General features: G+C 37.1%; 1 protein-coding gene and 1 pseudogene across 1 annotated transcript in view; one reads left to right on the top strand and one right to left on the bottom strand.

The window, feature by feature from the left end:
• Positions 1-13,418, bottom strand: part of B3galt5 (beta-1,3-galactosyltransferase 5) — a 60,799-nt gene that overhangs the window by 44,605 nt on the left and 2,776 nt on the right. The window lies entirely within an intron of this gene.
• Positions 736-1,562, top strand: LOC101714348 (14-3-3 protein epsilon pseudogene; annotated as a pseudogene).

Raw genomic sequence — 13,418 nt, 5'->3', positions numbered from 1 at the left:
GTCTTTTTGTTGTAAAAACAACCAAAGGGAAGCCAAAGTAGTCCCTTTATACTAGCCGGTACTTTAAAGACTGGCTATCAAATACGTAGTTATCTCTGTCATCATATTAGACAATATAGCTTTTTAGGAAACTTTAATTTGAATTTATTGTGAATAAAAATAGTAATGAATATTTTATATTTGTGATGAAAATTTCAACCTGCTCCTGATCACTTTTTAGCAAAAATAAATCAATTTTTAACCTTAAAAAATGTGTAATACCTACCTCAGTTCTCAGTGTAAAGAAACACCTGTATAAACATGGAATTAGTTATTTTGCATTATGATTAAATGATCACATGCCTATTTTAAAAGTTTCCAAAAAGAAAGCCATATTATCTACCAAAGACTAACAACTAGACAGGTAGCAATTCCCTATAACCAGTAATCTAAGCCAGATGATCTCTTCAAAATGCTGGAAGGAAATAACTGTCAATTAAAAATTTTATATCCAGTCAAACTAACACTTAAAAAAGAAGGCGTAACTAAGACATTTTTTTTCAAACACACAAATAGAAAGTTTACCACTTATGTAGGCTCACTCTAATATAAATGGAGGCACTTCAGCAAGAAAATGCATAAACCTAAGTATATATCAAAGGATGCAAGACATGAGGAAAAATATAGAACATTTTTCTTGCCTAGACACAGAGCATGAGGCAGAAAGAGTCAAACCCTGCTGGAGCAGCTACCACTATGAATGACTGGGAAGCTACAGTGTACCAGAAGTTGGCCAAAGAGGATGAGAAATACCATGAAATGGTGTCACCAATCAGGAGTAGGTATGGAGCTGAGCATCAAAGAAAGAAACTTCCTATCTGATCCATGCAAAAATGTGATTGGAGCTAAAAGAGCCCCCTAAAGAATAATCAACAGCATTGAAGAGAAAGAAGAAAATAAGAGACAAGATGAACTAAAACTGATTTGGGAATATTGGCAAATGGTAGGGACTGAGATGGAGTTAACTTGTGACACTGTAGATGTATCAGATGAACCTCATTTGGGCAGCTAGTCCAAGGTTTTCTAATGTGGAATGAAAGGGGACTACCACACTTATTTGTCTGGAAATGACAGGAAGGAGGCTGCAGAGAACAGTCTAGTGGCTTATAAAGATGCTAGTGACACTGCAATAACGCAACTTCCACCAACAGATCCCATATTCCACTACAAAACACTTAATTCCCTTAACTGTGTGCCTGCATGATGGCAAGGGCAGCTTTTAATGAGACAGTTGCAGAACAAGATACGGTGAGTGAAGGAAGCTGTAAGGACTCTACAATTCTCATGTAATTATTCCACAGTCATCTGACACTATGACGTCAGCCATGCAGGGTGACAGTGAAGAGCACAATAAAGAAGCACTGCAAAATGTGGAAGAGGAAAATCAAGGGCACAGCAACCAACAAGAGAAATCATCTCTGATCATTCCATTCCTCTACATCCCACCCGCTGGGAAGTCCCACTGTTACTGAGAACCACCAGATCTGATTTTTATACTTAGTCTCAGAATTTAGATTCCTACCATGGTGGGTTTTTAAAAAACAGCCCCGAAAAGTTCATAAGGGGGAGAGTAAATTGCTGTGGGTGTTACCATTTGAGACATGAACAGGAAGGCACAAAGGCCTTTTCAGCATGGCTGCATCGTCTCCATGTCAAGGTCACCATTAGAAATTGAGATGACACTGGAAAGCCAGTGGAATTCTAGGTGGGACAGCTAGGGAAGAGATATATCACACTGTAGATCACTCGCTGTTCTAACAGTTCAGACTGAATTTTTCATCAGTGTTTAGATTTAATTAGGCGTTAGCTTGAGGTGAATGAACATTGTTTTAGGGGAGTTTTGCTGAAATGTTGAAAAGCTTGGGCTGGTAAGAGCTCAATACTCCAAGGAAGTCCATTCTTGCCTACTTTTACCCTCCTCTGAATCAGATAAGCACTGAAAGTAGCAGGAAGAACCCAGAACATGTTTAGTTCTGTATTTCTTCTCCTCCCCTTTCCACACTCCTTCCTTCCCTCACTTCCAGAACCTCCTCTGTCCACTATGTGCAACTTGAAGCCAAGTCGTCCTACTAGTTAACAGAAGCCACAGGTACTGAAGCTGTATCGTTCTTACTGGAACATAGCACAGCATGGAATTAACATTAAACTGAAAACAAACCTAAATTTAAAATGCTCAAGAAAAGAACACAGAAATCAATTAAATATGTAATTAAATTTATGTCCATAAATAATTAAATTTTTTATGTTTACAAAGCCCAAGCCAAACAGTAGGCAACAGTTAAAAATAAGAAGTGGTTAGCTGGTAAGTAAAGAAATATAAATACTGAATCTTAGATTATATATGGTTTAAATACACAACTCATTATGGATAACCATTAAAAGAATACAATCTATAACTTGCAGAACAGCAAAAAAGAGCAAAAAAAATGGAAGTACAGAAAACGTGATCAATCCAACAGCAGATACACACACACACACACACACACACACACACACAAAGATGAAGAAAAGAAAACTGAAAAGAAAATTAGTAGAGAGAAGAATAAGTTCAAAAGCCTTGGAAATCTTGATTATTATAAACAGTGAGCACATTTATTTAAAAACAGAATTATATTGGAAAATTCCAGTCATATGTAACTTCAAGTGACACTTCCAAAGTAAAGGTACAAAGAAAAGTGAGGGAAATGGCCACAAATAGTTGAGGGGATTAAAAGACAGATAAGAGGAAATAGGAAGAAAAATCTTTAGCAAATGGGAAGGACCAGGAGCTGGAGGGAGGGGAAGGGAAGGAATGAGAAAGAGAATGAAGATGTGCTATGAGCATGCACCAGCTCCCCACAAGGAATGTGGCCACTGTGCACTGCAAGCATGAACTAATGAAAAAAAGAAACCTACACCTAGTGAGTTATGTGAAACAAGCAGAATTCAAGCCAAAGCCACTCACGGCAACTCACCATATAATATTATAATGTAGGTCCTTTAAAACTGGTAATTCTCTAGCAATAGATCCTGAAAACATATAGCAAAAAACTGACAATATTATAAAAAATAATTTTTTTGGCACATTTCTCTTGAAATCTAAAGCCAGGCAGACGAAAAATTAGTAATAATAATAGTTTGACAGGGCCGGGATTTAGCTCAGTGGTTCCACCACCTGTCCCGCAAGCGCAAGGACCAGAGTTCAATCCCCAGTACCATAAATAAATAAATAAAATAATAATAATAATAATACTTTGACAAAGAAAATTAATAAATTTTATTTAATAAAATATGAAGAGAAATGGAGAGTAAACATTTTCAGTTTTCATTTACCATTTTACAAGGACTAAAAATCAACAAAAATATGATGAGGGAATATATTTTGAAATTCTCAAATGTATAGCTGAAAACGTTTTGGCTTAAAAGAAATCACAATAGATATTTTAAGACAACAATGAAGGAACAGCACATCAAAACTTGTGGAATGCAAATAAAAATTATTTTGGAATAAAGTAATAGGTCTAAAAATATATAAAATTAATTATGTAATTCAAGAAGCTAGAATAAAAAACAATAAAGTAAACATTAAAAAGATAAGAAAATGGAAAAGATGAAGAAGATATGTATAGCAAGCAATGAAGTAGAGAATAAAACAAAAAATCTACATACTAAAAAATTGTTTCTTTCTGAAAAGCTAATAAAGTAAATAATCTCTAGTAAGATATAACTGAGAGAGCATAAATAAAAAACTATAGTTAAAATGAAAAAGGTCCACAAAGAGAAATAAAGATTTTTAAATCATAAGGGAACATTATGAACAATTCTATGCCAACAAATTTCAAAACCTAAATGAACTAATTTTGTAGTAAATAATGAATTAGCAAAGTTTACTAAAGAAGTAGAACTTTATTTTTTTTTAAGAAGTAGAACTTTAATAGACTAACAAAGACAATGAATCTGTTCATCAGAAGCCCACTTGCCTCCACCCTAAAATACAATCCAGAAAGATTTAGAGAGGGATCTTGTCAAACTTTAAAATTTTGAAAGTTTAAGTAAAGGAAAAGTATAAACAATATCTCTTTTGAACACAAAAATGAGCATTCCTAAATCATGTCAGGAATTTGAAAATATATCACTATATTAAAGATGAAAAATATATAAGGTTATTTCAAGAGATCAATCAAAAAATAAACCAATAAAATTTAGCACTAGTTTCTTATTTCAAAAGGAAACTTCCTAAACTTGACACAAGGTTTCCCTCGAGCATCTAAAATAAATAGCATACTTAACAGTGAAACTTAAAAATGATGAAAGGACAAGATCAAGCCAAGGATGCCCATTATCAGATTTATTAAACTACATACACAAAGTCATATCGAAGGCCATAAGACCAGAAAGAGATCAGAAATGTACAGACAAGAAGAGAAGAAACTAAGCTCTTCTTCTTTACAGACAAAATGATCATCATCTCAGACCAAATGGGTAAGGTTGTTCCATAAGCATTTCCCAAATCTCACATGCTTAGCACTGTATCTTTGTTACTTCCTCTTTGTTTGGGACAAAATACCCACTACAAATCCAAAGAGGAAAAGTATATTTTAGCTCACAGTTTATAAAGATTTCAGTCCACAGTCAGCTGGCTCCAAGGCAGGGTGGCATGGCAGAGGAGAAACAGTCTCCGGCAGGACAGGCAGGAAGCAGCAGCATCAAGCCTCCTTTTCCTTTTTATCCCTTCCAGGCTACATGCCTATTGGTTGGAGCTACCCACACCTTGGGTGAGCTTTCCCATTATCCACACCTAGAACTATGCTAAACCAATCAGTGGGCTAATTTAATTATCTCACACCCTTAATCCAGCCACCTTGAAAATCCCCACATATGAGTGCATAAGGCTTTGGACATCTACATACAAACCATAATACATTGCAAGGCTATTTCCACATACACAACGTCTACTACTGATCCAGGCCATTCTTGAAAGCACCTCTGTCCTCTATAAGTTGATTTATCATTTTGTGCCATTGTAGCTTTATGGCATGTTCATAACAAGAGTTGGTGTGATCGAAAAATACAGTGAACAGGGCCAGGGATTTAGCTCAGTGGTTCTGCCGCCTCCCTCTCAAGCGCAAGGTCCCAAGTTCAATCCCCAGTACCAAAAGAAAGAGAGAAAGAAAGAAAGAAAGAAAGAAAGAAAGAAAGAAAGAAAGAAAGAAAGAAAGAAAACTACAGCAAATGTTTAAATTTGTGTTTTAATTCTTACACTAAAAAACATACATATTGCTAACAATCTCCCTCAAAATATTCTCCCTTGCTCTGAACACACTCATTCCATTTTGTTTCTGCCACTTTCTGAAGCAGCTTTGGAAGTCCTTTTTTGTGTCTTTAGTTGTCCTGTCTTGGCTGCCTCACTGTCCTGAATTGATTCAAAGCATTTACTTTTCAGGATTATTTTGACTCTGGGGAAGAGCCAGAAGTCACACGGTGCCAGTTCCGGTAAATACTGTGGAAGAGAACACACCATAATGTTTTCATTTGATAGAAATTGCTGTAAATGTTGATCAACAAATACAGAATGTTTAAATTTTTTAAATTATTACAGTAAAAGACACATTGCCATTGATGTCTTTTAACATATTCGCCTTTATTTTGAACACACTCATCCCATTGTTCTTGACAATATGTCTTTTCTGTAATGGTTTTTTTGTTTGTTTTTTAATTTAAACATTCACCATATACTTTGGTCACTCCTTGGACTCAAGCAGAGCAAAGACAGCTGGGAAATGAATTAGCTGCAATTACATCTCTCTCATATATCATTTCAGCTCCCATTTCCTTGGCCAAGAAAAACCATATGGCCAGGCCTAACTTTAAGCTAAGTCCTCCTATGTGCTAGGAATACAAAAGCAACCAAGTATCTCATACAATTATCTACCAAAAACATTCAAAACAGTATACAAACCAACTATTAGAACAAAAAGAAAATACATTAAAAGTATTAATAAACTTCTGGGATATATATGACTGAAAATACATAACTTCAGTCTAAAGGTAAGCAAACCTTAGATAAGCCCAAAATGAGGAATATTCTCCAAAATAACTGCTCTGGACTCATCTAACAATTCAGGATTATGAAGGACAAGGAAAGTCTGAGATACTATTAGAGACTGAATGTGAAGAAGGTAAAATGACCACCAAATGCCATAAGGAATTCTGGCTGAGATCCTGAACCAGAGAAAGGACATTAGTGGAAAACTGGCAAAATTCACAGAAGGTCTGGTGATAACAATATCAAGAATATTGTATCAGTGTTAATTTCGCAGTCTCAGTCATTCAATTATGATTATATAAGATGTTAAAACTCAGTGACAAGGATAGGGGAATGGCCTGTACAATATTTATAACTTTTCTACAAGTCTAGAATTAGTTCCAAATAAAAAGATTTTTTAAAAACCTGTAACAGGGCCGGGGATTTAGCTCAGTGGTTCTACCGCCTGCCTTGCAATCACAAGGTCCCAAGTTTGATCCCCGATACAAAAAAAAGTAACAAAAATTAATGAGAATTATTTACAAAGGCCTGAAGAAGCACAAGGAAGGTATATAGAACTGAATCTGAGATGGGCATGATTGCTAGTTTTGAAGATGTTATTTGAAAAATATTCAACAAATAACATAAAAAATAATGATAAATAACAAGTGTAACAAATAAAAAATAGATGAACTATGTATAGACACCATGTTCACAGGCAAAAAGACTCAATATCATAAAGCTGTCATTTCTCCACATACCAAAAAGATTTCCAAAAATGGCAAAAATACCAAGGTAGTAATTTACTTTACCGAAGCAAGATATATCATAAAGATAGAATAATTAAAAATACCTGGTATTTAGCCAGAAACCAACAAAACACAGAATGACAAAACAGAACAGAGATCCCTGAAATAGACCTAGAAATGTTTGGACTTGATCACTGAACCTAAAATTTATACGTAGAATAAAAGACCAAAAATAGCTAAAAACATTTTAAAATAAAACAGAGGGAAAGCCTGATCTGTATATCAGGACTTGTGATAAGTAGTTTCTTCCCTAGAGTTTCTTATAATACTAAGTCTTGATACATAGGTACTCATTTAGTCAATAAGGTCTTGGGAAGACAAAGACAGCAGGTGGCTGTCTACAAACAGAAGAGAGCCCTCACCAGAGTCCAGTCATACTGACATCGATCTGAGACTTACCCGGCCTCTACACCTATGACAACATATGTCCAAGCCTCCAAATCTATGGTATTTTGTTTGGTAGCCCAACCAGACCAAAATAATCAATAAAACAGCATGAACAGCCCCTAAACAGATCTATACATACAGGACAGAAATGGTATTACCCATCACCAGGGAAAGGATTGACCACTGAATTAATGATCTGAGACTCCCAGCTATTCATATTGAAAAATTATATCTGAATCCCTAACTCACAAATATAAAAAATGACCCAAGGATAGTTAAAGACTTAAATGGGAAAAGTAAAATTTTAAGACTTTTTAAAAAGAATATACAAGATGATCCTTAAAATGTTAGCATGGAAAAGAATTCCTTAAGATAAAAAGCTTTTCTTAAGATAAAAGAAGACTTATTACATTTGACTGTTATGGCTTGTTCAGAGGTGGCTGGACCTAGGGTGTGTGAAGATAGATCAAGGGTGTGATAACTAAATTGATTGGTTTAGCACAGTTCTGAGTATGAATGATAGGAAAGCCCAACCTGTGTGTGGGTGGCACCAATCAATAGGACTGTAGCCTGGATGGATAAAAGTCCAGGAGGTTCGCTGTTTCCTGCTTTCTGTCTGCTCTGCCATGGACTGTTTCTCCTCTGTGGTGCCCCTGTGCCATGCTGCCCTGCCTTGGAACCAGCCAACTATGAACTGAAATCTCTACAAATTGTAAGCTAAAATAAAGCATTCCTCCTTTAACTTTGGGTGTCAGGTATTTTATCTTAGCAAAGAGAAATGTAACTAAAACATTGACCAAATTAAAAATGAAAACTTCTGCTCAATAAAATATAAAAATACAAGCCATAGACTAGGAGAAGGGCTTTACAGTGTGTGTTACTGAAATGAGCCTCTAAAATTTCTAAATAAACTTCTACAAATCAATGAGAAAAAGATGAACAGGCCATTCACAGAAAAAGAAACACAAAAGGAAACATACATACATCCATACTATATATATATGGTACATATATACTATATATATATGGTACATACATACATACTATATATATATATATATATATATATATATATATATATGAAAAGATTGTCAGATTTACTAGAATCAGCAAACACATAAAATAAAGAAATTCTTAGGGCTGGGGATTTAGCTCAGTGGTGCCTGCACCTGCCTGGAAAGTGCAAGGTCCAGAGTTTGATCCCCTGTACCAGAAAAAAAGAAATTCTAGTTCATACCCATAATATCAACAAAAATTTAAATGTCCAATAATGCTAAGCATTAGTAAACCTGTGGAGAACCAGGTATTGAGTTACTGACTTATATAGTGGGTGGGGATATAAATTAGTACCACCACCTTCCCTCATAAAAAACACTCTTCAGTGTCTAGGACAGATGGAGACACATGTTTTCACCCAATTATTCTTTTTTTTTAATATACACTATATGATCAAAATATTCTGTGAATATTTTAAAATTTATGTCATTAAAAAACACATTGCCAATGCCAACTGAAATTCCAACAATATACTTCACAGAACTAGAGAAAACAATCCAAAAATTCATTTGGAACCAGAAGAGACCTAGAATAGCAAAAGCAACTCTAAGCAACAGAGACGTGGCAGGGGGTATCACAATCCCCAACTTGAAACTATACTACAAAGCTACTGTGATAAAAACAGCATGGTACTGGCAAAGAAACAGACCCGAGGATCACTGGAATAGATTAGAAGATGCAGAAACAGCTCCAGACATACTCAGCCACCTCATCTTTGACTAAGGAGCCAACCACCCTCACTGGAGGAAAGATAGCCTGTTTAATAAATGGTGTTGGAAAAACTGGATTTCAAGCTGCCAAAGATTAAAACTAGACCCATACCTATCACCATGCACTAAACTAAGATCAAAGTGGATTAAAGATCTAAATATTAAGACAGAAACACTAAACTTGCTGGAAGATAAGTTAGGTAGAACTCTTGAAGACATTGGCATAGGAAAAGACTTTATGAACAAATCCTCAGTAGCACAGGAACTAGCACAGAAAATCAACAACTGGGATCTCATCTTATTAAAAAGCTTCTGCACTCCAAGAGAAACCACCAACAGAGCTAAGAGACAACCTACAATGTGGGGAAAAAATTTTAACAGCTGTACCTCAGACAAAGGACTACTATCTAGACTATATAAAGAACTGAAAAAAACAGACACCCCCAAATTCAAAGACCCAATTCAAAAATGGGCATCTGAAATGAACAGACATTTCTCAGACAAAGAAGTAAAAGCAGCAAATAAGCATATGAAAAAATGTTCAACATCACTGGTCATTCGAGAGATGCACATAAAAACAACACTGAGATTCCACCTCACCCCAGAAAGAATGGCTGCTATCAAGAAATCTACCAATAACAAATGCTGGCAGGGTGTGGGGGGAAAGGAACCCTCCTTCACTGCTGGTGGGAGTGCAGACTGCTGCAACCACTGTGGAAATCAGTATGGAGATCAGTATGGAGATACCTCAAAGAACTAGGGCTAGAGGTCCCATTTGACCCAGCTATTCTCCTGCTGGGTATCTTCCCAAAAGAATTAAAAGAATCATACCACAGTGATATATGTGCACCCATGTTTATAGCAGCACAGTTTGTAATAGCTAAAGCTTGGGAACAGTGCAAGTGCTCATCAACTGGAAACTGGATAAAAAAGATGAGTTTTTTTTAATAAAATGGAATACTACTCAGCCATAAAGAATGAAAAACTAGAGTCATTTATAGCTAAATGGATGCATATTGAGGCCATACTCTTAAGTGAAATAAATAGGACACACATGTGTAAATACCAAATAGTTTCTCTAGTGTGAGAAACTGAAAGTATAAATAAGGATTAAAATGAATAATTGATAATTTGAAATAGGAAGAAAAAGTCCAAATGGGTAGGGGAAGTAGGAGGGGAAGGGGAAAGGAAAGCAGGGAAAGGAAAAATTATGAGAAAAGAAAAAAATGGAAACAAAGTCTATGTAAATAGGGAAGGGTGGAGGGGTGAAGGGTGCACAGGTAATGGGGAAAAAATAAGAACCAAGATTCATCATGTACAGGTACAAGCACCCAATGATAAATGTAAATGTACTGTATACCTAAAATGTACCAATAAAAGAATTTAAGAGGAAAAAAAACCACATTGCCATTAACTCCCCTTAAAATACTCCCAGTAATACCAAGACAATCAATAAAACAGCATATTTTTATATTTATATTTATATTTTTATATTTATCTTCAAACACACAACATTCTTGCCACCGTCTAAACAATTCCTCCTTCTTATCTTTACAAGGCTTAATCAGAAATACAATGAATGCTGATTCTGAATGCCATCCAACAGGCTCATAAAAACATGATGGGGTCCTCATCTATCATATTCCCTGTGTCTGGCACTGTGTGACTTCTGGTTCTCCCCCAAAGTCCAAGTGACCATGAAAGAGACACATTTTGAATCCATTCAGGACCTTGAGGCAGCAGCCAGGACAGCGCAACTAAAGACATTTATGAAAGAGGACTTGCAGAGCTGCTACAGAAAGGGACGAGCACGATGGGATAGCGGGTTCAACGCAAGGGGTAGGATTTTGAGGGAGATTAATAGCAATGTGTCTTTTACTGCAATAATTTTAAACATTCACCATATTTTTCTATCACCCTTAATATACTTACTTAAAGGAAGCTCACACGTGTGCAAAAGAGATGTGTGCAAGAATGTTCACTATAGCATCTTTCTATCAGAACTGAAAATCATCTAAACCGTATAAGCTCACAACACAATATTATACAGCAATGAAAGCAAAGGAACTAGCACAGCATCCCATCTTGGATAAATTCCAAAGCCACAAAACTTGGAAAGAGCAGCCGTATAATGTGATGGAATGAAACCATTTGAGAAAGCTTGGAAAACAGACAATAACAGCATGATTAACCAGAGATTCACATGCAGTGAGGTGGAAACATGTATGGGAAAGAACAGCGGCAATCAGGATAGTGAGAGGGTGACAGGAGGGGACAAGGGTGAGGGAGGGTGTGGAGCAGGCATGGAAAAGGCTTTGACATCGCCTCAGCTTTGAAATCAGAATCAAATGTGGCAAAATGTAGGAACCTTTGGAGCCGGGATGGGCTCACAAATGGCTTATCTGTTGTTCTCGGATTCTCCCACAGGTTGCAATGACTTATAACTGAAAATACAATTTTACATGCTTCCAAGCTACACCCTGAATTTGGGGGCATTCTGAAACCTGAGTGTACCTTGAAAGCAACTTATAATAAAATTACAGGGAAAAAAGAAACTAAATCCACTAATCATCCTTATCCACACTGCCTACCGCACCTCCCCCTCCTCCATACCCTCCAGCTACAGAAAAGCAGATTAATTGTGAAATCCAGTACACAACTGCAGCTCTGGGAAGAAAGAAACAATAAAATCCACAAAAGAAGAGACGCAAGAAAGGACAACTGAATTATATGTGAAGGTAGAGCTGAACATGCTCTTGTTAGACATGCTTGACACAGAAAGAAATGACAGTAAATGCACATAAATACCACAGAAAAGTGAAGGAAGGAGAAGGAACTGTGCAAAAGCCAGAAAGAAGCTAGTCTGAAAGAAAACAGACTCTCAAAAGCTCATCAAAGGCATTCACAATAAATGATTTGTGCCGCAAGAAATTAAGACAAAATCAGCAAAACAAGAAGGGACGCGTGGCGCAGCATCGAGATAGAATGAGATTTGAAAGGGAACTTGCCAAGTTCAGAAAACACAGGGGAACCCAACACCTCTACGCAATGAATAAATAAATGGGAAGCACCAAGAAGCAGAATGGACCAGGTGGTAAACTTAAATAGTAACTCTGGAGAATGGCTCCGGATAATTATAGAGACCTGAGGTGACAAGAAAACACACCGAAACTGAGACAGCAAGCATGCTGCCTGCTTATTCCAAGGATGCTACTGTGGCTGAAAATATTTCTGACATACCTGTTACCATATTTGCAGGGTTGTTTTTGTTTGCTTGGGTTTCTTCTGAATCGAAACTCTTCACAAACCATCAGTTCTAGGAGCGGGCAGGAAATCTAATTTAGTAGCCAATGAATGGAGAACAGGAGCTCGAGATTCTAAGGTACTTTCTCCCTGGCAGGTTGGGGGTCTGGGTAGTCACTGGGGTGGGGTGAGAGTGGGTGGCCTGCCTTCTGTCCTCAGAGCTTTCCAGGGGAAGGGGGAGATTCCCCAAAATCAGGTCCACCATTTCCTTCCCAAATTCAGGCATGGCCATGTCACCTGCTGATGGGCCCGTCCTTATCATTCTAATGAGACCAGCATGGGCTCCAGTCATGTGGAGTGACAACATGATGTCCAGGCCAGATGGAGCCAGACTGCAGCACCCGTGGGTGACAGAGTGGAAGCCACAGTCTGGTGAACAGCAGCTGGGGACATGGGCGGCCCCATGTAACTTTTATGGGCAAGTGACATCTGACAGGATGAGAGGCCATCAGTGATTCAGGATTCAAGATGGTGACCCACCTTTTTGGCAACGACTTTTAAAACTGAGTTATTACTTTGCTATAAGGAAGGATACACTTGAGTCATTTGTGGGAAAATGGATGCACCTTGAGACCACCATGCTAAGTGAAGTAAATCAGACACATTTTAAACACTGCGTGGTTTCTCTCATGGGAGAAACCCAAAGTCTAAATCAAGAGCCAAATGAAAGATAGACCATAGGAAACAGGGAGACAGACCTTTTGCAAAAGGGGAGGGGGCCAAGACAAGGAGGGGACGAGTGGAGGACATAAAAAGAATGAAGATGCGTTATGCACTTGTACCAACTCCCCACCATGAGTGCAATCACTGTGTGCTGCAAACATGGACTAATAACAATTAAAAATTTTTTAAAGATATCTTTTGAAATTCAGTAAGACTAGTTTTCTCCTTATTTCCATGCCTCATTCCTTAATTCAAAACAATACTATTCAACACTGTACAGTGTTTGGCCCCTAACAAGCCAGTAATAATAACCTCAATAGTAACTGTAACTTACAGAATGTTTACATCACACCCCTGGCTTCACATCCTCGAAACCATTTCATCCATCTGTGTACCCACTCCGCATGAAACAAGTGCCTTTATAGCTCTGGTTTCAGTGGAGGAAAC

Source organism: Heterocephalus glaber, unplaced genomic scaffold (genome assembly GCF_053883595.1).
Source record: "Heterocephalus glaber isolate CG9 unplaced genomic scaffold, H.glaber_assembly_v1.0 deba00000122, whole genome shotgun sequence".
In the NCBI taxonomy this organism is placed as follows: Eukaryota; Metazoa; Chordata; class Mammalia; order Rodentia; family Bathyergidae; genus Heterocephalus; species Heterocephalus glaber.
Note: the sequence above shows the minus strand (reverse complement) of the source record. Positions and strands in the feature narration are given on the sequence as shown.